At 36.0% G+C, this 27,346-nt stretch overlaps 1 long non-coding RNA gene across 1 annotated transcript in view; it reads right to left on the bottom strand.

Annotated features, from left to right (window-relative positions):
- Positions 1 to 27,071, bottom strand: part of LOC146998354 (uncharacterized) — a 168,982-nt gene extending 141,911 nt beyond the window's left edge. Inside the window, exon 1 of the long non-coding RNA XR_015039291.1 lies at positions 26,777 to 27,071. This is a non-coding gene — a long non-coding RNA (uncharacterized LOC146998354). The remainder of the gene's footprint in view (positions 1 to 26,776) is intronic.
- Between the last annotated feature and the right edge of the window lie 275 nt (positions 27,072 to 27,346).

Genomic DNA, 27,346 nt, shown 5'->3' with positions numbered 1-27,346 from the left:
CAAGGGCGTATGTCCAGTCCTGCCCAACATGTCAAGCCGTTAATTATATTAATTTCCGCCCGGCCGGGTTTCTAAATAGTATTAAATCCAAATTTCCAAATGAAATAATTGGCATCGATTTATTGGGCCCTTTCCCAAAAAGTCAGTTAAATAAAAGTCGCTATCTCCTTGTTATGGTTGATCATTTTAGTAAATGGACCGAAATTGTTCCCTTAAAACGAGCCTCCGCGAAATTAGTTACTGATTCTATTTTAAATAAATATATTTTAAAATACGGGGCGCCCCTAAAAGTTATATCGGATAATGGTCCTCAATTTGTAAGTAATATATTTGAAGACATGTGCCAAAAACTGGGCATACGTCATTTAAAAATGGTCCCGTATCGGCCGCAATCAAATATAGCGGAACGGGTCAACAGAAATATAGTGAAACTTATCCGTAGTTATGTTAAAAATTTTCATAAAAGCTGGGATAACTATGTCAATGAATTTGCTTTCGCCCTTAGGACCGCAAAACATGATACAACGGGAAAAACTCCTGCTGAGTTATTTCTAGGCAGAAAGATTATAACACCGTTAGATAAACTATTTTATGTGCAACAAAGAGCCCCAGAATTTAAAATGGGTGATATAGAAAAACTAATAAAAGAAGCAAAAAAGAATACGGAAGTAGCACAAAGAAAACAGAAATTATATTATGACTTGAAACGACGGGGAGTAACTTATAAAGTAGGGGATGAAGTTTTAAAAATTAAGCATTCACTTTCTTCAGCACCAGAAGATAAAACTGCCAAATTTTTTCCACGATTTGAAGGACCATATGTTACAGAAAAAATAACTCACGCTGTTGTAGTGTTAAAGGCCAGAAATGGTGAAACCTGTTCCGCAAATATTGATCAAATTAAGCCCTACATCGATCGTAATAAAATGCAAATCTTTTCAGATCTTTTGCAGGATCCGGCACGGCAGACACCGCAGGTACACGTTCCAGAGGTGGGAAAACGACAAGTACAAGGGCAAGCCAATGAGAGACAGAAGCAAGTGAAAAGAAAATTGCCCCGCGGAAAAATTGAAGGTAAAAAGAAAAAGAAGTCGTTCCACCGTCCAGAAAACAGAGTTCACGAACACCCCCAGAATGAAGAAGGGAGAAGGACGACGTATGTGAAGAGGACCAGGAGAAAGGACGGCAACTATAACCCGGCTTTAAAACGGAAGATCGACTCATCCGACAGAACTCTCCGCAGCAAAAGTCGCCGAACTGCGGAAGGGCCATCAGCGGCGGAGGAAAAAGTACAAGAAAAATTTGAACGGCCAACAACGAGGTCCAAGCAGGATCACGACAGAAGTTTCCCGGTTCCACCAAGACCAGCTGCCTTTAAACGGCCAAGACGACAAGCAGAGGAGAAAAGGAAGGTGTTCAAGGGTGGCCGTACTGGTGAAAAACGGAAGCTTCCAGAGGAAAGCACTGAAGGGTGAGCCCGTACAAGAAGGAGGATAAACCAGGCTAATATCTGCAGTACCTTTAAAGACTGGGCCCAGAAAAGGATGTCCGAATATTACAAAGATAAGTAAAATTTTATGTTACTTTGCAAACTTAAGTTAATCTTTCATTCTTACTGCAAGTGGCAGATTTCAAGAAGTTTTACCTCATGCGAGGTCTACCTTTATCGCCAAAAGGGCGAGAAATGAGTTGTGACCGATTTTCTTATGTTTTTAAATTACTCGTGCGTAAAACTAAAGTTGATGTATAATAGCGTTGTGTAAAGACTTAAATCTTGCAAAAAGTTATTGTATAAATTTTATTTAAAATATTCTAGCAAGAAAGAAGTTTTAGTCTGAAAGACTTTTTGAAATGTAGTATTATTTCAATGTAGAAAGAATTGGCACTTGCTTTGAAAAGAATAGAAGTTAACAATGTACTACTAATGTATGTTTTCAAATGTGTAAAATTAACGGCATGTTGATATGTTCTTATATACATGTGAACTGTTATTTTAAATGTTAAGAAATACCGTGATATGGTAAAAGTGAAAGTAATGTTAAAAATTTGTTATTCGTGTGACTGTAAAGATTAAATCATGGCGAATATGTGGTAAAGGTTGAATGATGTAGTTAGGCACTCTGACGCTACACTTTAGAGTTAGCCACTTTTAGAATAGTACCTCAGGGTTTAGAGTTGAAAGTAGGGTGTGTTAAGAGGTCTCGTTATGTTGAATTTTAACACGTTAGTGTTTTGATTGTAGGAGGAAGTGTGGCACACGTAGACAGAAACACATTCGTGTTTGGTGTTCTTTTACAACACATGTCAGAGAGCACGGGGAGAGATAATTAAAATAGTCATGAATGAAATAAGAAGGTTAAGAGAAGTATATTCTATATGTTATTTGCAATGTCATTGTGTAACATTTCATTAAACTAGTTTTCCTTCCAGATCTCTGGAAGGAACCAGAATTGAATAAAGCTCCTGGTTAGATGCAGTACAGATGAAAAAAAGATTCTTGTATATCCTGGGAGCTGATATTGTAACAAATTTCTTTCTTTTAAATTTTCTAGTTTCTAGCGAAGCATTTTTTTGTAAAAGGTTGGCCTCGCGTTAGATTCTAGAGCTAAAAGTTTTCAACAAGGTCGTTTTAGACCTCAGTTTCAAACTAATTAACTCTGGCGGGAAGTATGTAAGGATCTTAAGTTTTACTAACGTTTATTTTATTTTAAATCTTTACTATCACTTCTTATTTTCTACTTCCGGCCAGAATTATAAGCGTGAAGGTTTTTATGCAAAGTTTGTCTGGCGAACGCCAAGTATTTAAGTGTGGCCTTTTTGCCAAGCGAGAGTGAGAGGAAGCAGTGAGTTCGAAGCAGGCCGCTTACCTTAGAAGTTACGCAGTTGCTATTTGCCTTCCAGGCCAGAGGTTTAAATCCTCTTGATAAATTAAACGTATTGTAGTGTTCACAGTCTCTGTGCTACATACGCTTCCTGTTATTATAAGGCCAATCTTCCACGTGTATTATTCTAAAGTTAAATTAGAGTTTAGTTTTATTTTGATATCTTTTGCGTTAGACCCCGAGTGGAGGGTCATTGTATTCCGAAGTACGGAAGTCATTGTATATAAAGAAAAATAAAGGGGTTTGCATACCCTTCGTCTGTATCCTGTCTACTTACTACAATTAGTGAACATAGCTTTAGTAAGCTCTCTGTTCCTAATCAGGTCCTTGTATGTTCCCGAAGAAGATTAGAAGAAACATTGAACCTGATAGTGGCGCCCAACGTAGAAGAATAACCATGGCCGAGTTTCAAGAACAACCTGTGCTGCCTGCAGAAACGGCTCAGAATCCAGAAATGCCAGCTGCCGCCCTGGAAGGATTTGGGTACATCGTCCAGACCATGCGCGCTTCGATGAAACCAGAAGCAACATTTAACGGAAACTCAGCGGTAACCAGTTTTTTGGAAAAATTGGATGACCACTTCATGCTCTACCCCGTGCACGAGTTTCAAAAAGTTACCTTAGCTACCAGCGCTTTGAGGGGCCAAGCGCTTAACTGGTTCAAATGTATAGGCAGAAGTCTCTTGGGTCAAGCAGGAAGTCCCACCTATATTTACGAGAATTTCAAGACTGCCCTACTAAAAGCCTTCCCTGTTGTAAGGGATCGTGAGAAATTAGAAACGGAAATTTTTAGCATATATCAACAAAGAATGGAAAACCTCTCGAGCTTTATTTTAAGAAAAATTCACGTTTTCAAGCTCTTGTATGGAAACCGTCCGGATCCTGAAATAATTCAAGTGATTTTGCCGAGGTTACTACCCCAAGTGCAAGACTTTATTGAATTGAGAAATCCGACTACACTGGAAAAGTTATTTGAGCTAGCAATCCAGTTTGAAAGTAGAAGAACGGCGGACGTCGAAAGAAGACGCCAGTATCAACAGCGAAACCAATTTGGTACGCCAAGACTACAGCAAACTCAAGCACATGGCTACGGGGAAAAAGCGAATCAGTGGGCAAGGAAACCCGAGCATTCAAAAACAGCCGGCGAACGTCGACAGTTCAATAGCAATCCAGGAAAAAAGTCTCAAGGCCAGGGGAAAAAGAAGGAAAGCACGGAAAGGAAAAATAATTTAAACTAAAACGGATTTCTGCTGACGAGAGGGTGCGGAAATCCGAAGGCCACGAAAACCCCTCTTCCTACAAGTTAAATACAGTAATGGTGAAAAATTTAACTCTTCCGAAGATTGAACTCTTGGTAAATAATATCACGGCCACCGCACTCCTGGATACCGGCGCGCAGTGTTCCTGTGTGGCAGAAGTCTTTTTTAGAAAGTATTTTCGCAAATACCGCATATATAATGCGGATAATACGACAGTATTAGCGGCGCAAGGAAAAGAATGTAAGTGCGTAGGTAAAGTACCTTTATATATCCGTATCAAGGACGAACAAGTAAAGGTGATGTTTTTTATAGTAAAGAATTTGCAAGCACATTTAATCCTAGGAATAGACTTTCTTTCAGACGCACAAGCTACACTGGATTTTAATGAAGCGTCCCTTAGGCTGACAATGAAACCAGTGCGTGTAGAAAAGGTTGAACCGCCAAGGTTAAGTCTTGACCACCTGCCTAATGACGAGCAAGATAGAATCCGACAAGTGGTAAGTGAATTTGCTTCCTTATTTAGTGATATTCCAGGATTTACTCAGGTTACTAACCATAGTATTGACACCGGAGATGCATTGCCGGTTCGTCAAAAACCATACCGGTATGATAAGAATAAGGAAAAAATTATAGAATGGCATATTACCGATATGCTACGTAAAAAGATCATAACGCCCATCTCAAGTAGTTATGCTAGCCCGGTGGTTTTATGTAAGAAAAATAATGATTATCCTTTGGAGCATCCAAAAAGGTGGAGATTCGCTATTGATTACCGTAAATTAAATTCCATAACGAAATATCCGGTATATCCGTTACCGATCATAGAAGAAATTTTAAGGAACATAAAATCAACCAAATTTATGACGACTTTAGAATTAACGAATGGTTATTTTCAAATAGGGGTCAGGCCTGAGGACGTGACTAAGACTGCTTTTATAACCACGTCTGGCACTTATGCATTTTTGCGTATGCCGTTTGGCCTTTCTGGGGCCCCAGCAACATTTCAGCGATGCATGGACATTGTGTTAAGACCTGTTCTTGGAAAGTCCACATTTATCTATTTAGATGATATCATTATTACTAGTGATAATCTCGACCAACATATACAGGATTTAAGACAGGTGTTTTCTTTATTAAATGAGGCCGGTCTAAAAGTTAATGTCGAAAAGTGCAAATTTGCAGCCCCTGAATTATAATATTTAGGTTACAAAATATCGCAAAAAGGGATCGAGACAGATGAATCAAAAATAATCGCTGTACAAAAGTATCCGACTCCAAACACGGCAAAGAAGCTCTCTTCTTTTCTAGGACTTTGTTCATATTATAGGTCCTTTATAAAAGATTTTGCGGCTATCGCTGAGCTATTGTTAAAATTAAAAAGGAAAAAGGCAAGATTCTCGTGGACGGCCGAAGCCAATAGTGCTTTCGAAAAATTAAAACAAGCATTAACGCAAGTCCCTGTGTTGAAATTTCCTGAAAAGGATGAAAAGTTAGAAATTTCAGCGGATGCTTCGGATTATGCGGTAGGAGCGGTACTTTCGCAAAATCAGCAGCCCGTGGCATTTTTTAGCCGAACTTTAAATCAAACACAAAGAAACTATTCCGCGACCGAGAGAGAGGCACTTGCAGTTCTGTTAGCAGTGCAAAAGTTCCGAGTCAATTTTGGAAAGGCGCCGATAACAGTATATTCTGATCATGCGGCGGTAACTAGATTGTACTCAGGGAAAAATTTATCCCCAAGGTTAATAAGATGGGCACTCAAGCTGCAAGAATATAATCTGGTAATCAAGCATACCCCCGGAAAGGAAAATATCGTAGCAGATGCCCTATCACGAATTAAATTAGACGAACAGGGTAATACCGTAAAAGTTGCAATGCTTACAGCGTGTACAATAAATTCCCGAGAAACTGTAATAACAGAACTGGGTAAGGATCCTGAGTTTGGAAGTATTTATGAGTATTTGAAGGATCCTGAAACTTTTAGCCACCAAGATATTGTGGCGATAAGAAATAGGGCGGCCCATTACGAACTAATAGATGGTCTATTATTCTACACCAAAACTACGAATTCCAACAACGAATTTTGACCTGTTATCCCAGCTAGTCTTAGATTAAATATCCTGCAAGAGCTCCATGACAGCCCTTTAGCTTCTCATGCTGGTATTCGAAAAACTATCCAACGCGTACGCGAGGCAGTCTACTTTCCTGAACTGCAAAAGTTAACAAGGGCGTATGTCCAGTCCTGCCCAACATGTCGAGCCGTTAATTATATTAATTTCCGCCCGGCCGGGTTTCTAAATAGTATTAAATCCAAATTTCCAAATGAAATAATTGGCATCGATTTATTGGGCCCTTTCCCAAAAAGTCAGTTAAATAAATGTCGCTATCTCCTTGTTATGGTTGATCATTTTAGTAAATGGACCGAAATTGTTCCCTTAAAACGAGCCTCCGCGAAATTAGTTACTGATTCTATTTTAAATAAATATATTTTAAAATACGGGGCGCCCCTAAAAGTTATATCGGATAATGGTCCTCAATTTGTAAGTAATATATTTGAAGACATGTGCCAAAAACTGGGCATACGTCATTTAAAAATGGTCCCGTGTCGGCCGCAATCAAATATAGCGGAACGGGTCAACAGAAATATAGTGAAACTTATCCGTAGTTATGTTAAAAATTTTCATAAAAGCTGGGATAACTATGTCAATGAATTTGCTTTCGCCCTTAGGACCGCAAAACATGATACAACGGGAAAAACTCCTGCTGAGTTATTTCTAGGCAGAAAGATTATAACACCGTTAGATAAACTATTTTATGTGCAACAAAGAGCCCCAGAATTTAAAATGGGTGATATAGAAAAACTAATAAAAGAAGCAAAAAAGAATACGGAAGTAGCACAAAGAAAACAGAAATTATATTATGACTTGAAACGACGGGGAGTAACTTATAAAGTAGGGGATGAAGTTTTAAAAATTAAGCATTCACTTTCTTCAGCACCAGAAGATAAAACTGCCAAATTTTTCCACGATTTGAAGGACCATATGTTATAGAAAAAATAACTCACGCTGTTGTAGTGTTAAAGGCCAGAAATGGTGAAACCTGTTCCGCAAATATTGATCAAATTAAGCCCTACTTCGATCGTAATAAAATGCAAATCTTTTCATATCTTTTGCAGGATCCGGCACGGCAGACACCGCAGGTACAAGTTCCAGAGGTGGGAAAAGGACAAGTACAAAGGCAAGCCAATGAGAGACAGAAGCAAGTGAAAAGAAAATTGCCCCGCGGAAAAATTGAAGGTAAAAAGAAAAAGAAGTCGTTCCACCGTCCAGAAAACAGAGTTCACGAACACCCCCAGAATGAAGAAGGGAGAAGGACGACGTATGTGAAGAGGACCAGGAGAAAGGACGGCAACTATAACCCGGCTTTAAAACGGAAGATCGACTCATCCGACAGAACTCTCCGGAGCAAAAGTCGCCGAACTGCGGAAGGGCCATCAGCTGCGGAGGAAAAAGTACAAGAAAAATTTGAACGGCCAACAACGAGGTCCAAGCAGGATCACGACAGAAGTTTCCCGGTTCCACCAAGACCAGGTGCCTTTAAACGGCCAAGACCACAAGCAGAGGAGAAAAGGAAGGTGTTCAAGGGTGGCCGTACTGGTGAAAAACGGAAGCTTCCAGAGGAAAGCACTGAAGGGCGAGCCCGTACAAGAAGGAGGATAAACCAGGCTAATATCTGCAGTACCTTTAAAGACTGGGCCCAGAAAAGGATGTCCGAATATTACAAAGATAAGTAAAATTTTATGTTACTTTGCAAACTTAAGTTAATCTTTCATTCTTACTGCAAGTGGCAGATTTCAAGAAGTTTTACCTCATGCGAGGTCTACCTTTATCGCCAAAAGGGCGAGAAATGAGTTGTGACCGATTTTCTTATGTTTTTAAATTACTCGTGCGTAAAACTAAAGTTGATGTATAATAGCGTTGTGTAAAGACTTAAATCTTGCAAAAAGTTATTGTATAAATTTTATTTAAAACATTCTAGCAAGAAAGAAGTTTTAGTCTGAAAGACTTTTTGAAATGTAGTATTATTTCAATGTAGAAAGAATTGGCACTTGCTTTGAAAAGAATAGAAGTTAACAATGTACTACTAATGTATGTTTTCAAATGTGTAAAATTAACGGCATGTTGATATGTTCTTATATACATGTGAACTGTTATTTTAAATGTTAAGAAATACCGTGATATGGTAAAAGTGAAAGTAATGTTAAAAATTTGTTATTCGTGTGACTGTAAAGATTAAATCATGGCGAATATGTGGTAAAGGTTGAATGATGTAGTTAGGCTCTCTGACGCTACACTTTAGAGTTAGCCACTTTTAGAATAGTAGCTCAGGGTTTAGAGTTGAAAGTAGGGTGTGTTAAGAGGTCTCGTTATGTTGAATTTTAACACGTTAGTGTTTTGATTGTAGGAGGAAGTGTGGCACACGTAGACAGAAACACATTCGTGTTTGGTGTTCTTTTACAACACATGTCAGAGAGCACGGGGAGAGATAATTAAAATAGTCATGAATGAAATAAGAAGGTTAAGAGAAGTATATTCTATATGTTATTTGCAATGTCATTGTGTAACATTTCATTAAACTAGTTTTCCTTCCAGATCTCTGGAAGGAGCCAGAATTGAATAAAGCTCCTGGTTAGATGCAGTACAGATGAAAAAAAGATTCTTGTATATCCTGGGAGCTGATATTGTAACAAATTTCTTTCTTTTAAATTTTCTAGTTTCTAGCGAAGCATTTTTTTGTAAAAGGTTGGCCTCGCGTTAGATTCTAGAGCTAAAAGTTTTCAACAAGGTCGTTTTAGACCTCAGTTTCAAACTAATTAACTCTGGCGGGAAGTATGTAAGGATCTTAAGTTTTACTAACGTTTATTTTATTTTAAATCTTTACTATCACTTCTTATTTTCTACTTCCGGCCAGAATTATAAGCGTGAAGGTTTTTATGCAAAGTTTGTCTGGCGAACGCCAAGTATTTAAGTGTGGCCTTTTTGCCAAGCGAGAGTGAGAGGAAGCAGTGAGTTCGAAGCAGGCCGCTTACCTTAGAAGTTACGCAGTTGCTATTTGCCTTCCAGGCCAGAGGTTTAAATCCTCTTGATAAATTAAACGTATTGTAGTGTTCACAGTCTCTGTGCTACATACGCTTCCTGTTATTATAAGGCCAATCTTCCACGTGTATTATTCTAAAGTTAAATTAGAGTTTAGTTTTATTTTGATATCTTTTGCGTTAGACCCCGAGTGGAGGGTCATTGTATTCCGAAGTACGGAAGTCATTGTATATAAAGAAAAATAAAGGGGTTTGCATACCCTTCGTCTGTATCCTGTCTACTTACTACAATTAGTGAACATAGCTTTAGTAAGCTCTCTGTTCCTAGTCAGGTCCTTGTATGTTCCCGAAGAAGATTAGAAGAAACATTGAACCTGATAACTTACCCTATTGCATAATGCCAAAGTAATTACACCCACACGTTAATACATTTTTATTTTATAATAAATTGTAATTTTAGCAACTGGTGCTCATCATAAGATAAAAAAGTGTTGCCTGCTACAAAAAATAAACTATAAGCACAAGCTAGCATTTTTTAAATAATTTATGTTTCAAAATTTCACGAAACGTTGTTTCTTTTGCTATTTCAGCAATGTTAGAATGTTAATTTACTTCACAAAATAAACATTATCATCCAAAATGGTTTTTAACAAGTTCATCGCTCTGAATCATAATACAGTAAGTAAATAAATATTTGGACGCGTATTTGCGAATAATTACCTTTCTGGCAGGAATTTCAATGTGAAGCTTGTTCTTACGCTTTCCATAATGATTTATTATTGTAAGATGCAGTAAGAAAATTCACAGAAATGCTTGCTACAAAGATATCTGACTTTAAAATCCAGGCTCCACGAAGGCAGTTCTTTAAATAAGAAACATTACACATCAAAGATTCCGAAACATCTATAAGAACTTTTATTTACAGTACATATTTTTCCTGGAAAGTTAAACAAAATTAGTTCTTTTTATAACAACAATAATCTTAAGTTGAATATTGTTGCCACTCACATATTATATTAATAAAATATCATTAGCATTTACATATAGCTAACGTGCTTATATTAAAATAATTAAATATTTAACCAACTGACGGGAACATCCTCCTATCTTCTGATTATACATTTATAAGGTCTTTCTCCCTCTTTCCTAGCGTGCCTTTGTGGTGTAGTGGTTCTGCACGCTGGGCCGGTGTTTCAGATGTCCGTGGTTCGATTCCCGGCGAAGGCGTTTGCTATTTTTCACCTCGTCTGCTTCTAAAAATACCTAATGTCTCTACACATTGCAATAAAAACATTGTACATTATATTTCTTCATCGTGCTGAATACAAAAGAACAATATGTGGTAACACATATTTGAAAAAATGACAAAAATTTTAATAACAAATTACAAATCCAGTTTGTCTGAAAACCTTTACCTGTCTACCTGATGTAGAAGTTTTCATTTTAGATTTCGTGATTATTCTATTGTCAATGGTGACAGGTTCGAGCGATGTAGACAAAGGTATGGCACAGGGTCGTGTTTTCAGATGAGTCATGCTTCTGTTTGTCCTGTAATAGTCGCCGCGTAGGTGTGCGACGTCGACATAGAGACAGCCACAATCCCAGCAGCAATTCTGAAGAGTCAAACTGCGCGACAAAGCGGCATTATGGTTTGGGCCAAAATTACGTATGATTGCAGGTCAACTCTAGCTGGTATTCAGGTAACTATGACGGCTCAACGATGCGTGAATGATGTGCTGCTGCCGGTGATACTCCCCTACCCTCAGGGAGTGCACAATGCCCTTTAGAGCTGCCCGACCACACACTGCTCGCATCAGCCAACGTTCACTGGAAAGGTGTACAGATGATTCCCTGGCCACCGTTCTCTCCTGATTGCTCACAAATCGAACACATTTGTAATGTGATTGGACGCCATTTGCAGGTCCTGCTGTTACCGCGTTCAGAAGACGAACTGTAGCAAATGGTTGACAGGGAATGGAGAGCCATTCCTCAGGACAGCATCCATAATCTCCTTGACTCTGTACCTAGAAGTGTTGCTTCGTATATCGCTGTCCAAGGTGGTCCTAAAACCTACTGAACCGAAGCTACTCTCCCTCTGTATTATGCATATCATTTCGAAATAAAGCTCACCTATTTTTCTTTACTGTCTCTCTGCGTTTGCCGAGTTTCATCACTTTCTGGCCACTTCTTCTTGGTCTATCAGTGTCGGGTAGTGTAGTATTTCTGCTTTTAGTATTTTATTAGGGTATGAAACCTCTAAAGGAGACAGACGTTGAATTGGGCGGAGTAATTTCAAATGAGACTTTTATTTTTGCAATTCGAACGAGTTCATCCATTCCAGGAAGAAAAACTGTTATTCGTCCCAATGACCAGTTGATTCTTTCACTGCTGTCTGTCCCAGTTAGCACCATATCTCTGACAGTTCTTTTACACTTCTTACTCTTTGAATACGAAAACCTAGGTATTCATTTCTGAATATCGATTTCTCCAATCTCTTTGCAAGTTTTTTCTATATTTGATACTTTAATTAAAGCTTTGATGATAGGCAGCATGAACATCCAGCGTATTCCAACCCTTGATGTCTTGCAGAAAAAATGAAGTCGGTACTGGAACTACTTGTTCGTCTTTTTTGTGTTTTCTACTGACAATTTTTATTTGGATCCTATACTGACAATTTTTATTTGGATTTTATCTTCATATATGTATGTAAGCCTCTTAATTATTTGAATGGCTATTGCTGAATCATCTCAACTAATTTCAGCTCTGCGTTTTGAAACTCAGAAGTGAGTTTTACGGTTCGTTCTTCTTTTCTGCAAAGGCAATTATTTGTAAATCTTATAATCCAATCCATTAAACGAACTACACTGCCCTCCAAAAGTCAAGGAAAAGCATGAATTTTGTGTCTAATTTGAGAATGAAAGAACATAGAAACAAGAAATTTATATGATATGTTCACTATCATATAAATTTCTTGTTTCTATGTTTTTCTAATATCATATAAATTTCTTAATGAATGCGACATAAAATGATTCTAAAGTTCAACACAAATATGATTTGCAACAAGAAATTGCACTCTTGGTAGAGAAATCAAATTTTGGATAAACAGTAAATCACAGTATTTTGAGAAAAAATGGGGTGGTAACTGTACAAAAAGGTCTTAATATAGAGAATACCATTTCTCAGAAAGAATCCTTTTTATTCTGCTTTCTCGTCTAAATTTTTGATCGATTTCCCATGCCCTTCTTCATTCTGTTGTTGTGCTAACTGAATCCTCTCAGTTACATCGGATCCGTTTGATGTCAACGTTAAAGCATTCCTACTTAAAACATCAGCATGTTTCATTTCCCGAACGATGTATAATTTCGTAATTGAATTCTTCAATAAACATTGCAGGTCTTGCAGTCTTGGAAGTTAAATCTTTCTGATCCAAAGTTTACTGATAAGCGCTGCAATCTGTTACAATTTTGAATTTAGAGCCTAACAAATTGTTTCTAAACTTCGTAAGAGCTTCTATAACTACATGGGCTTCTAATTCGTAACTGCAGAGTTTCTCTTGCTGCAGTGAAATCTTCATACTCATGATTACCTCTTTCTTCTTACTCTCTTCATTGGGTGATAACTACCATCGTCAGACAGTTGAAGTAGTACAGCACCGAAGCCTTGGCTACTAGCATCGGTATGAAGTTTTGATGGATATCATTGCCTAAATATATGTAATACAGGGGCTTGAGAAAGAATTTTTTTTAATCTACAGAAAGCTTCTTGTTGTTCGAAATCGAACTTAAAATCAGTTCCTTTTTTAAGTTTCACTAACAGGTTTGGCTATTTTAGCATAGTGAGAAATGAATTTACGAAAGTATCACATTAGTCCTAAAAAAACTTTGTACTTGTTTAGAGTTACGCGTTTGTGGAGAGTTTGGAAAATTTTAGAACAGTGACGATCGAATGGTTCGGCTTTCAATTGCATGTCCCAAATATTCAATTTTTCGTTTTAAGAACTGGCACTTTCTAAAATTTATTTGTAATCCGCATTCCGAAGCGATTTTGAAGACTCTTTCTAATATCTTTAGACATTCAACTTTATCCTTAGCTGGTACGATTATGTCATCCATGTATATGTACTTAATTAGTACACTTTCGTTTAGCATGTCTCGAAACACTGAATCAATATACCTTTAGAAAACATTTGGACTAATACATAAATCTAAAGGAGCATTTAGAAATTCATAAATATCATTATGTGTTACGAACGCGGTGTATTTTGTGCATTGTCATCAATATCTAAATCGGAAAAGCCATTTTTTAAATCTAGTATGGTAAAGACCTTTGCTTGTACCAACCGATAAAGTATTTTTGGGAGTAGAGGCACTGGAAATTTGTCTTTAATAATCTCCTTATTTAATTTCCGATAGTCAATACATAATCATTTAGACACGTCTTATATGTTATACAGAACTATAGGTGCAGAATAAATATAATTACTAGGCCTTTATTATACCATCTTTCAACCATTCCTTAATTTGCTCGTCAACAATTTTTTGTTCCACGAAATACATGTATTGACATATATTCTATTTTGACAGACAGAATTTCATCGCGCAAATTTATTTGCATCTTGAAATAGGTTTGTTTAATTTTCAGAGGCTGGTACCAATTAATTAATCTGCACAGTCTTTCTTTATGTTCGACATTCGAAATATGCGTTAAATCAATCTCGTTTAACAGAAATAGCATTCACTACATGAGAAAGGCAATTAAATTCGTTAAGTTACTTCCGCTTTCAGTTTTAAAAGAAATATCATTGTTTACATTAAGAGACACGCTAAACGATTGTGAAAGGTCTTAAACATTTTTTAATGTCACACGATATTAAAATTTCCTATAACACAGCGAACATTACTAGAAGCGTTCTGAACAGACGCAGCAATATCCAATTCACATTACTTTTAATCCGGTGAGAGATTATTTAAAAGCCATTCTCAATGAAAGAGAAGTTTAACTGATTCATTGCATCGAAACATAACACAATCTGATTCCATAATGACTTAACAACATAAATTTTCGGGCGAAGTGAAAAACCATCAATTAAAATCTCAGAAATAAAAAAGGCCAATGGGAGACATTCGTTTTGCCTAAATGCCCATTAACATTATATCACTAAGAATTTAATTTCGGAGAACCAATTTCCTTATGTAATTCTACACTGCATAATGTAACATCTGAACCATTGTCAACTAGACTATCGATTAAATGATTATTTATTTCTACAGTTTTCATAATTCTACCATTATCTGGAATTTTCTGAAATGACGATGTTTGCTTCTTGGGGATTTCGTTTTGACAGTCAGCCAATTTACTCGTAGATTGAACTTCTTACATTTAAAACATTTTATTTCACTTGATTTGTTTTTATACTCAGATGATTTATGACCCAGTTTATCGCAGTTAAAACATTTCACTTTATTTACGTTAGATTGATTCCGATTTGATGACGCAAGCTTACTCCTATCTTTATTTTGTATGTCTGCTTTCGACTTATGGTTTTTAAACTTATCATTATCCGCTCTCACTTTGTCATATATTTTTAGCCTTTGATTAAATGCAGGTATTGTTTCGCAACCATAGAGTATTGCTTTCTTCACCACCGAATCTGGAATACCATCTATGGCATATTTAATCAATATGCAAAAATATTCGTCTAAATATTTATGAGGGATTAATTTATGCTTACATAACATTTCATGCATTCCAGCTGAATTAAAAGCTTTATCAAATTCAGATTTCAAAAGCTTTTTAATTTACACTAGTCATTAACTTTAGGTTCACTCTGGACAAATAGTTTTGCTTTACCTGTTATCAAAAACTACTTTATGCAAATCACTCAATTTCAAAGAATTTATTACATCTTCAAATTCATCAAACCATTTATCAATATTTTCATATGCGTTACAGAAAAACAATTAACAATAATTTCCCTATCCTAAGAACTAATATGTGGTTTAAAATAATCTTAAATTGGAAGCTGCAAACAATTATTTACTTGAGACTCATTAAAACCCGGATTGCCTATTTCATTCTCATAAAAAAGCCTTACTTTAGACATTCTATTGACAGTTTCGTCTTCTATATCACTATTCTCTTCATGCAAAATATTTTCAAGTAATACAGACAAATCACACAGAAAAGAGACAATTCGGGTTACTATTTCCGTTTTCAAACCCTCTGAATTAATGCATAGTACATTACAAACTTTAATTAACTCTTTTAAATAAAAGCTACACTTTACTGTATCTATTTTCCTGTTAAATTCTTGAGAAACTGGTTTCAATATAAAGCCAGAAAATTCAAGTTACCTTTTCCGGTTATTTCTGTCACCTTCAGTATTAAAAGTAAGCTTGCGCAAACTTTTGATTTCGGAACTTTTAAAGCTGCTTCCAATTGTGGAATTTCTACTAACTTCATACTAAAAAGAAAGATTTTTACTCTCCCCAGAGATCATCATCTTCAACTGGTAATCCAAAGCCTCGTAATAGTCATCCAAAAACAGCCAGGCATTACGCAGTTAAGCAATGAACAGTCAGCCCAACATGCTTGATGTTGGGCTGACTGACACGGCATTTTTCAGTTCGTGCAACTGTTGGGCAGCAAGACACGCTGCTCGACATTGAAAATGCAAAACCAAGAAAGAGAGGTCAGAAAGTGATGAAATTTAGGAAAAAGACAGAGATAGTAAGCAGCAATAAGTGATCTTTATTTCAAAATGATAGTCAGATTGACGAGTCATGATAGTCAGGGCGATTCAAAATTATAGTCAGATTGATAGTCAGGGCGAGAACAGCGTCGGCTCAGTAGGATATAGGACCACGGCGGACAGCGATGCGTGAAGAAACACGTCTAGGCATTGAGTCAATAAGAGTGCGGATGGTGTCATCAGGGATGGCTCCCCATTCCCTTTAAACCATTTGCCTAGGTTCGTCTTCTGAACGAGGCAGGGTCAGAGTCTGCAAACGGCGTCCAATCACATCCCACACATGTTCGATTGGTGACAGGTCAGGAGAGTACGGTGGCCAGGGAAGCATCTGAATACCTTGCTGAGCAGGTTGGCAGATGCGAGCACTGTGTGGTCGGGTGTTATCCCCAAACCATTATGCCACGTTGTCGCGCGCTGGGGCGTTCCACAGTTACTGCCGGATTAGATCTGTCTCCACATCAACGCCACACACGTATGCGGAGACTGTCACTGGATAAACAGAAGTGTGACTCATCTGAGAACACGACGTTTCGCCATTCTGTCATCCACATCGCTCCAGTCCGGCACCATTCTGTACGTTGGCGTCTATGCTGTGGGGTCAATGGCAGTCTTCTTAACGGACGCCGTGAGTGCAGGCCACGTTCAACCAGTCGACGGGTAAGCGTTCTGGTCGACACCGGAACATCCAGGGTATCTTGCACATGCTGCAGAATCGAGGTACAAGTGACTTGGGGGACCACCACAGCTTGTCGGCGGATGCGTCGATCCACGCGTGCTGACGTCACTCTGGCTGCAGCTGCACGCGCTCTGAGCGTTATCTTGACTGCTCTGCGCAATGCTGTGCTGCGGTAGAGGACGTCGCAGCTTGCAATGGGTGTCAACGAGTATGCTTCCGACATATATATATATATATATATATTTATCCTACATATATATATATATATATATATTTATCCTACATATATATATATATATATATATTTATCCTACATATATATATATATTTATCCTACATATATATATGTAAGGTAAAAAATATGTGAATCAAAATTATAATTTAAACTAGCGGAAAAACTTTAATTCTCCCTCTCTGTTTTAAAAATCGCAATAACTTCTCTTAATTGCTTCATTTCTAGATCATTCTTTGGCCTGCGCAACTCTGATAACGTAATAATTGGGAACTGAAATGACCTTCTCAAACCAAAACTTTTTCTCTTCGCGTGCTTCCATCTTGTATAACTACGCAATTCAGCTTCTGTCTCTGATTTGCTTGGACGTAATTTCTCTATGCTGCTTGCTATTCAAATAATATCAAAAATGTAAATGTTCTTGAATAAGCACAACTCGAGTGCCAAGTGGCCACAAATATCAATTGCGAATAAAAATGAAATTAAAACTGCCTCGACTGTTAAGTTTTTTAGATACTAACGAAGTCAACACATATTAACATACGCCGCAATCAGAATTCTTCCCCTTCAATATGGATCGACTATCTATCTTATCTGGGTATTACGCATCAACAGTGCTCCGTCTTTTCTTTGCTATTATTGCTATTGTTTCAATTAAATATATATATATATATATATATATATGTAATGATTTTAAAATGCTTAGATATAAACAGTGGAACTTTTAAAAGCTTTCGATATTGCGTACATGACTGCAGTGGCTTGAAGGTGGCAGAGTGGAAGGACGCAATTTAGTACAACTTATCTTGAAAAATCGCAATCTTTATTTTTTTACGCATATAAAGTCATCCTTTTTCAGGCAAGATGTTTCCTAATTATATTTGAATACATAAACTGCATTTTGAATTAGAACGTCATCTTAAGTACGTAAGCAGGATCAGCATGGTTTAAAAGCTTCTTGCCAGCAGGAGAGCTATGCGAAAAAGGGGAAAAGTTAAAGTACTTTCAGAGGAAGAAAGTTGAGAGTGGGAAAGTTTCAGTTCAGAATTCTGGTTTACAATTAATTTTGATCGGACAAAAGATATCTGCATTAAAACGTTACGTAAGTTAGAAAAATCTGGAACCTGTGAGAAGAGGTGAATTTAGGGGCAGATTACCAAATTTAGAATGTTAATTTTGAGGTCGCCAATTATTATTTTTTTTTAAACAGCTATCATATTTTGTTATACTTTACATATATATATATATGCGAAGCATCGAAGAGCCGAACAGGCAGTCATAGCAAACCCTGGTGACCTGGTAACAGACGAAGCACTTTGCTAACTGAGACTCCCGTAAATCAGAAAACTTTGACTTCAGTTCCAAATTCCATGTGATGTGGAAAATTATATTTTTAGATAATACTTCATTGATTTTAGTTTCTTTTCTGCTCTCGAATGAATAAAATAAGTAATTTAACCCCTAAATATACTCTTTAGAGATATTTAAAAATTTCAATTGAGCTAAACGGTTTCTTATATTATTATCCACATTCATTTTCTTTTACGTACGAGGACATTCAATCTACCTATAAGATGTGCATAAACAACGGATTTCACGCAAGAGAAAAAGCGGTGAGAAGAAATGTGCGGTTAGTAAAAGTGATCATCCAGTTTTCCCTTTCCGGTAAACTTTCCGGCGTGAAGTTGTGTGCATGCTTGATGTTGGGCTGACTGAAGAAGCACAAAAGCAGAATGATTCATCATATAAATGGTATGTTAAGATTTCCTACTGATTGCATTACTAATGTTTTAAATTTCAACACAATTTTGTAATTTTTGAGTACCCTTTCTTTTCTCACCTACTTAGCGCTAGGTTATAAAAATTTTTATAAATATTCGCATAATATTCCCCTTCCTTCTCTGCAGTACATAGTTTTCCTCTGTGAGGCATAGTCTACTAGGGCGAAGTATATATTTTCTTCATCGATTTTATTTTTACTTTTATTTGTTATTTTAAACGTATTTTGTGCACATACTTCTTTAAAATGCTCAGGAGTGGCAGGTGTTCTCGGACTTTAGAAACTTTCCAAACATGTGATTTTACCTTACTTCTGTTATTTACGTTCCAAATCATTGTAGCCTTATTTAATACTGATGGGTTTGATCTTTGAAATTCCGGGTCATTTTTGGTCCCTCTTCTCTTTCGTTCCGCTGATGTCCCTCTTATTAACTATGGTTAAAGCTCATGTGAGGTGCTCATGGGGCTTTACAAAGTAATTTAGCCGAACATTGCTAAATTATTGTCAGATATTATGATGTAAATATTATTATGCATTCTTATTGGAATATAAATTTCTTTTAAAGAAAAAATATTGTGATAGTCAGAAGTAGTTTATCCATGACGGTTATTTCTTATGTTGTTATCGTAACCGCTTCTTCGGAAATTAAATTACTCATATGATTTTTCCCTCTGAATTTTCGAACGATAAAATTAGTTAAAAATCAGGAAGTGTACGCAAGGAAATAGGCTACGAAATTGCTAAATATAATTTTAGTGTTGGAAAACTGTGCTAATAATAGGGGGCCAGTGAACTTAAAATGTGTCTTCCTTTTGCTTTAACTTTTTAAACCAAGAAATTATTTCTAAGAGCCGAAAATAGGGTTTTTTGTGTAAATAAATCTTTATAACATAAATGTTAAAACATTAGCAATTTGCAATGTGCTTTTAATTAAAAAATTTAGTTTCTAGTAGATTTGCTTACTTAATTTCTCTAAATTCTTTTATAGTTAATTTTCTTACTTAATCAATTCTCTTTTAGTTTTACTTTTAGTTCTGAATAATTTACCTATTCTTATAAGGATGACAAAACACGAATTTATTAACTGAAGAGTTAGGTTTGGAGGCAACTTCCCCTTGGAAAAATCTGTCTCCTGCCTGCTCAGCAATTATTCACTTTCTGTACTTATTTAGTTTTAATTTTTTTCGGTGAAGGGGTGATTAATTTTTGGATTATTAAATATTTTTCATGTTTTTAGGTACTTGCACTTAATTTATGTATGCTTTCTGAATTTGAATGATATTTCAAAATAATTCGCAGCAAAATTAATCTTTTATTTGTATACAATTGAATTTTCATAATATAAATTTTAAATTAGCTTTATATAATAGAGAATTTTTGTTAAATTCTAATTTCATTCCTTGCAGCAATGGCGCAAGGGAATTATTTAATTTAAATTTTTTATTTTTTTATTATTTTATTTAACTTTACTATTGGTTTCTCATAAAACAATATATATATATATATATATAAAACGGGTGGCCATAATTAAACTGACAGTGCTCACAGCATTCTGTAGCGCGATCTATTTGCAAAAATGACGCAACATTTTGTAGGAAGATTAAACAAGATGGGGGGATGAAGGATTCCGTGAAGAAAAAAATTAGTTCCAAAAGTCACCGCTAGGGGAATATTTGGCGCTGTGTAATAGAAAATAGAGTCTTAACAAATGCAAATCAATACGAAAATTACCTTTTATTTTGCATTCAAATGAGGCTCAATGTGGCTGCCGTTTTTGTGGACAGCATATTGCATTCTGTGCACAGTATGCACAACAGCAGAAAGTAACATGTCTGCAGGAATCTCCCGTACAGTCCGTGATATATTATTCTTCAACGTATCCAGGTCCTGGACCACTCCTTGATAGACCTTGGACTTAAGGTAACCCCATAGCCAGAAGTCCCATGGGGTAAGATCAGGCGACCGAGGTGGCCATGACGTTGGAAAGTAGCGGCTAATGACTCTTTCTGTTGTGAATTTCTGTCGTAGCCCTACAGCAAAATCTGTTGCAGCCCTACAGCAACGTGTGGAGGGGCTCCATCGTGCATGAAAATGATTTCCCCCAGGCATTGTCTTTGCTGAAGTGCCGGAATGACAAAGCTGTTCAACATGTGGCGATATTTCTCTCCGGTAACAGAACAGGTTTTCGGTCCTGCCGGGTAAAGTTCTCATAGAAGAATGGACCTACGATAAATTCCGCTGTGAACCCACACTAAACAGTTACCTTTGGTGAATCTAAGGGAATTGCTGTGACTGCATCATGTGGTGATTTGTCATCCCTAATTCGGCAGTTCTGGGTATTCACAGTTCCATTCAGGTAAAAGTAGGCCTTGTCTCCCCATAAGATTTTCCAAGGCCAGGCATCATTCACCTCCATTCTGGCAAGAAAGGTGAGAGCAAAAGTCAATCGCTTATCATGATCGGGGTACAGTAACTCTTGTACACGGCTGATCTTGTACGGATAGAAGTTGATAATCTTTCGTAAGATTTTCCATACCGTACTGTAAGGCATATCCATATTCCATAAGGCATATCCATAATAAAAGGTAATTTTATTCCGTATTAATTTGCATTTGTTAACACACAATTTCTATTACACAGCGCCAAATATTCCCCTAGCGGTGACTTTTGGAACTATTTTTTTTTCGCGGAATCCTTCGTCCCCCGTCTTGTTTAATCTTCCTACAAAATGTGGCGTCATTCTCGCAAATATATCGCGCTACAGAACACTGTGAGCACTGTCAGTTTAATTATGGCCACCCGGTATATATATATATATATATATATATATATATAGTTCCTTAATGCTTAATTCGATATTTCTCCTATCAGTTAAAAAATAGTAATCTTTTTATACACTGCGTCATTTCGAGACTAATGCATGTCACATGACTCTTATATAACGCTTTTTATGTAAATGCAACTCAAACAGCTCAAACCAATTTTACAGAAGTATTAATTTTCCACTCAGATGATTGGAGAACTGAAACTAACTCGCTCTGATCTAAGATTTCGTCCTGAACCCAATTTACATGCTTTCAACGCTTCGGCCTAGCTGAAATACTGCTTGCTGCTCTCATCTAACTGCAAAGCTATCAAAAATGTAAACATTTTGAAACGGGTACAAGTAATGCGCTAAGTTATTTATGGCCGTAACATGTTTACTGTAGTAAAAATGAAGATTTAATCTTCATCTGCTGAAAGTTTCCTACTAATTATGGAGCAACATTCAACGCAATCAAATTTTAAATAGAGCAACGCTATGTGTAAATATGCACTCTAAGAGAATGAAAAAGATTTCGTCAGTCGGCCCAGCAAAACGGAGGATATTAATTTTCCACACCTTTTGGTGCATGATATGCTTAAAGTATAAACAACGGAAAAAGTTAACCCAAACACTAGCAGCTTAAACTCTTTTACAGTTATCCTGAAAAACAATAATACTTCAAGAAAAAGAATGCTAATTTAAATTTACTGTAATTTGCACATGATTTATACCAGCATTTAAGAAACAACAAGGGAGAAATAATAATGTGTATCTCCCTTTCTTCCCCTTCACCGTGAATTTAATTTCCATAGGCTCGATGTATTCAACACAGTATGCTCACATTCATGCAAACCTATTGAGTACATTTTTGAAATGCGTCATGCAGCAACAACTTTGGATATTCATCTGTCTTGTCCGCCTCATAGCAACAGTCATACGAAATCATTTAACATTTACTACATATTTGCATTTCTTTTGATTATATACATATCCGAACTATCTAAATCTAAGTATAAGTAGAAAAAAGAATTTATGAAAATTAGCGAAATGTAACTAAACGATATCGTTCTAAGGGAAATATTTGCATTTTTGAACCTCGATTGGAAAAAAAAGTTTGTTAAGTTAGTATACTGCATACCAAAATTACTATCAGAAATCTTAAGACAGTTAAAAACATTCATGGAAAATTAAAAATATAAATAAATAAAACACCTCAGTTAAGAACAGAAGAATCACCCAAGTTTAGGTCTAATGCGGGGAATGGTGTACACACCATGGTCCTGGGCCGAAGGCCCTATCGCTTATCGAACTTAATTAAATTTTCCTAATGGATACGCTAGAAGTAACTGTAACTTAAATATGAAATTTTGGTTAAATTGGTATACTACAGACCAAAAGTACTATCCCAAACCTTTAGCGTTAAACAAAAAAGTATTCACGGCAAATTTAAAAAAACCTTAGTTAAGAAGAGTATAATCAACTAAGTTAATGATTATCTTGGCTTTGCCCCCAATAGGCTTTGTTAAGTTAGTTTACTGCAGACCAAAAATAACTATCATAAACCTTTATTGCAAAAAACGCTCTCCATGAATCCAAAAATTCAAAAATAAAAGTGTGTAAGACAATAATATTATTGTCAGTATTATTTTCTTGTGCACTTTTCTTTTGGAATTCTTGGATTCATGGAGAGCTTTGTTTTACAATAAAGGTTTGTGATATATATTTTTGGTCTGCAGTATGTGCGTACGAATTCATTATAAATTAAATGCAGAAGGTCCACTGAAAAGTGAATAAAATTTATTATTATCACAACAAATGAAACAAAATGATTAAATTTCTTCAAATATTCATACAATAGTGCAATATCTCGCAGTAATTATTTTTTAAACTGCTATAACGTTCAACAGAACTTATTTCAAAACAGAGAAAGCTAATCCGATTTCACCACGAATTCGCTACAGTAAACAACAACAGTTTTCCAAACAAACTCGGATTTGAGAGGTTTTGATCCTGCTTTTATAAGCATTTTAATCAGCAAGAGCATAGCCTGGTACTTTTCTCTGTTTTTCCCGATTAGCAAAAGCGTATAATTATGAAATTTCTATTTATTAAATGGTCGTGCTCCTGTATATTTAATTTTTCCGTCGTAGCTTTCTCTTCAAATAAGTCTCGTGCTGCATTGCACTAATATAAAACAATTTTAATTAATTCTATTTAAAAATAGCTAAAGCAGTGCAAAAACCGTAATAATACTGATAGTATAATTCGGCTTGATAAACACTTCTCCAAAATAAATCTTACTTTACTTTTATGAGACTTTAGATTCATAACATTGCTCAGATTCGATTATAAATATTGTTCTTTAATGTCACTTAAGTTTCTTCATTTCTGATAACGCTAATTCTTTTATTATTTACAGCCCGCTTTTTGTTTTGAAAGCTGATTTATTTTACACTACTGAATTACATTAGTATTCCATCTGCGTAAAATTCAACCTGCTTATTAATGCGCTTAAAGATGCAAATAAGCTGCTAAATTGTTTTTATACTAGTTAAATTATAAATTATTTTAAATGCCATTCTATTAACTGCGAGTTTGGACATAACACCGGCTAATCGACACAACACTGGTTAATCGATTGCATGCACTCGTTGAGGGTAGCCATGCAATAACCTACTTCTTAGAATTTTAAATTGTTTATAATTCTCCGGAAATCAAAGGCTTCTCTTCCAAACGCGCTTGCATCAGGTGGTCTCCGCTGTAAGTGAGCATGCGCCACCTCCCATCTTGGCAACCAGTGGAAATTAAGTGATCTTCGCCTGCTTATTTTAAACGCGAATACTCTCTGCCACAAGGAGAACCAATTCACTGAATGGGTAAAAGCCTATAGAGCTTACAGAAAGGAAAGCTGACCGATGTAATTTGGCTAGTTCAAAATTATAACATATGAATGGAAGGCAAACGTTGCAGAAGAAGAGTTTGCTATGACTTTACAAAAAATCGTCGAGCAATCAAACCACCTTCCACAACTTCCGCTTCATCATCATCGAAACTAAATTGCTTCCAGGGGATCTGGCACAGACTAAATAGACTATTTAATAAATAGACAAAGCGATACATCCGAACAAACAAGAGAAACAGGTAAGTACTTTTAATATCTGAAATTTTAAGTAAACACATTTTATTTTTAGAGGACAAAGAGAAAAATTGTTTCTAATAATACTGTGAGGTGCTACAACAAGTAATGATAAAAAAAAACTACTACAGATTTGAAACGTAGATCTCACACAAATTTAAAAATCGTCGCAATTGTGTATTTACGTAACCTACCTATAAATTTAAAAGGAAGAGTCTGTTTGTGTGTCTTTCGCTTTTGCTGAGCGTAAGCTAATAGCGTAAGCTAATAGCGTAAGGTATTAGCTTATAGACCCCGGGATACCAAATTTGGTACATGGGTGCATCTAGACAAGAGCCTGTGCACCTCGAAGCGATGTTTTCAAAATTTGAATGAGATTTTCTTAATTTATGGTTTTTGATGAAATAATTTATGTTTTTTGATGAAATAACGTCAAATCGATAACGCTTTCTCATTATATCAGCAACAATGACAAGCAGCCATTTGTTGCTGATATATCACTGCTGCCATTGTTGCTGATATCAGCACTGTTGCCACTCCGAAAAATGAGGGCGATAATTTTGCGCAGTTTATAAATTTAATCTTCGCTTAACTATTGCTCGTTTGTCGAGAGAAGGCAACGGGAAGCTGGTTAATTTATTTATTAGGATAATTAATATTTGTATTAAGGACGATTCATAGTAGTTTTATTATATGTAATACATTTTTATTGAAATTTGTGTGTTTTTTTGTTATAGTTGTTCTGCAGAGTAAAATTCCGTGCAGTTTTTAAATTTAATGTTTGGTGTTTGTTCCCTTTAGAAATTTTTCCGGTATGTTTAAAAGCCAGACGAAGGCTGGCCGCGTAGCTTCTACTTTAATGTAAACAGTAGTCAAGAACATTTTATTAAACATTTGCTGCATGACGTTTTAAATTTTAATATAGTAAATGCACAGGTTTTATTTTTAATTTTGTTACAGCTGTTTTAAATTGAATACTGAATTTATAATTTTTATGACGCTAAATTAAAAAATAACCTTAATGTGCTCACTAATGCATAGATTTATTTCAGTACTGAGAATTAAATAAAATGATCTGAGTACTGAGTAAGTTGTATATTACAGCAGCCTGGATTTCCTAGGAAAACAAAGCATACAATTTACACACAAGAACATATTAAAATGTAATTGGTTTTTATAAGAAACTACTAAGAGGCGTTAGGTATTTTCTATATGATTTTATTTAGCTTGGTTTGTCTTTTTGTTTGTGGGGATCAAAGCATGAAATTCATTATTCATTCATATTTACTGAGTCGACGTTCTTTCACGTTTTCTAAATACGTGGTAGTGGTGGTACTAAAATATTCGACTGCCAGAACGCTGATGGTTTTATTTCCTTGCTTAAGGATTAAATTAAATGCATTGTAAATTTGAAGCACAGGTAAAATTAAAAACAATTTTCTGCATAAAGGGTTTAAAACTTCCATCGTATTATATAAAATATTTTACATTTTTTAAAAATATTTTTTCGACTTTTTCACTTTCTCGGAGTTGCTCACCATAATGGAGTTTTAGAAGAGCATCTGTGTTTGTGCTTTAGAAGTTCGATGAGTTTTAAGCACGATGAAATCAGAGCTTCTAAGTTAAAGCAAATTAAAAGAAATTAAATGAAATTATCGGTAAAAGTGTATTTACGGGTACCGCTCGGCGAAACTTGGCAATTTTTGGCGACTTTTGGTGGTACATGGATACCGAGTTTGTGCAATACTTTGATTTGTTATTTTGGCTTGTGTAGCTACGTTTGCTTAAAAACTCGCCGCTACACAAAGCCAAAATTACAAGACAAAGAATTGCAGAAACTTGTTATCCATATACACATCGACCTATTTTCACTTTAAAAAAAAATCCCAAAATTGCACAAAAATGGCATGCGTGCTTCCTTGACTTTCTCCATGTACACGTCGACATATTTTTACTTAAAACATCAGAGAATTGCATAAACTAGGCTTTGCTCACCCCCGTGACTTTGTCCAAGTACACATCGAACTATATTCACTTAAAAATTGAGAGGAGCAGTGAACAAATTATATAATCTCATAAAACTACCTTTTAAATCAAGCAATGAAATAACATAAAAAAGGAAATTCATCTTTGCACTACACAAAGGAAATATTCACTTACCTTATTTACGAATTCACACCTCTTAAGTCAAAGAAAAGTCCTTAACTTCCAGAAACTTTCTAAAATTATCTGACCTAGAATATATAGACTGGCGTCGCCACATATATTCATATAAATTCACTCACTACGGAGTCAAATATATCCTCCGTAGCGACGCTCCGACCGCACGCATTGCCGACGTTCGACCATACGCATTTTCTTCCTACAAACAGGACACCTAATAATAGCTACTAAGTAAACCTTCATTTACACACCAGTCAAGTCATGCTCTTTTCCCCTTTCTTTCCAAATCATACAAAAACTACAAATGAATCTTACCACATTCAGCCATTTTACCGTCTAAACCACAAAACAAGCAAAATACTTCCTAACCAACACACACACACCAGAAGCCGTTACGAATTTACCGCAGTCATGCATCGATTACGTCATAATAGGATTTCCATAACATTCAACTACTCAGGCTACCATGAATGAAACAACAACTTGGCGATAAATGAAATAACAACTTCGCGAGAATGCAAGGGGTACCCTTCTCTCTACTCTAACCAAATTATCTTTCAAAAGGCG

The sequence above is a fragment of the Stegodyphus dumicola genome, chromosome 2 (assembly GCF_044657685.1).
Source record: "Stegodyphus dumicola isolate Sdum_Otavi_A_Nest chromosome 2, ASM4465768v1".
Lineage (NCBI taxonomy): Eukaryota > Metazoa > Arthropoda > Arachnida > Araneae > Eresidae > Stegodyphus > Stegodyphus dumicola.
Note: the sequence above shows the minus strand (reverse complement) of the source record. Positions and strands in the feature narration are given on the sequence as shown.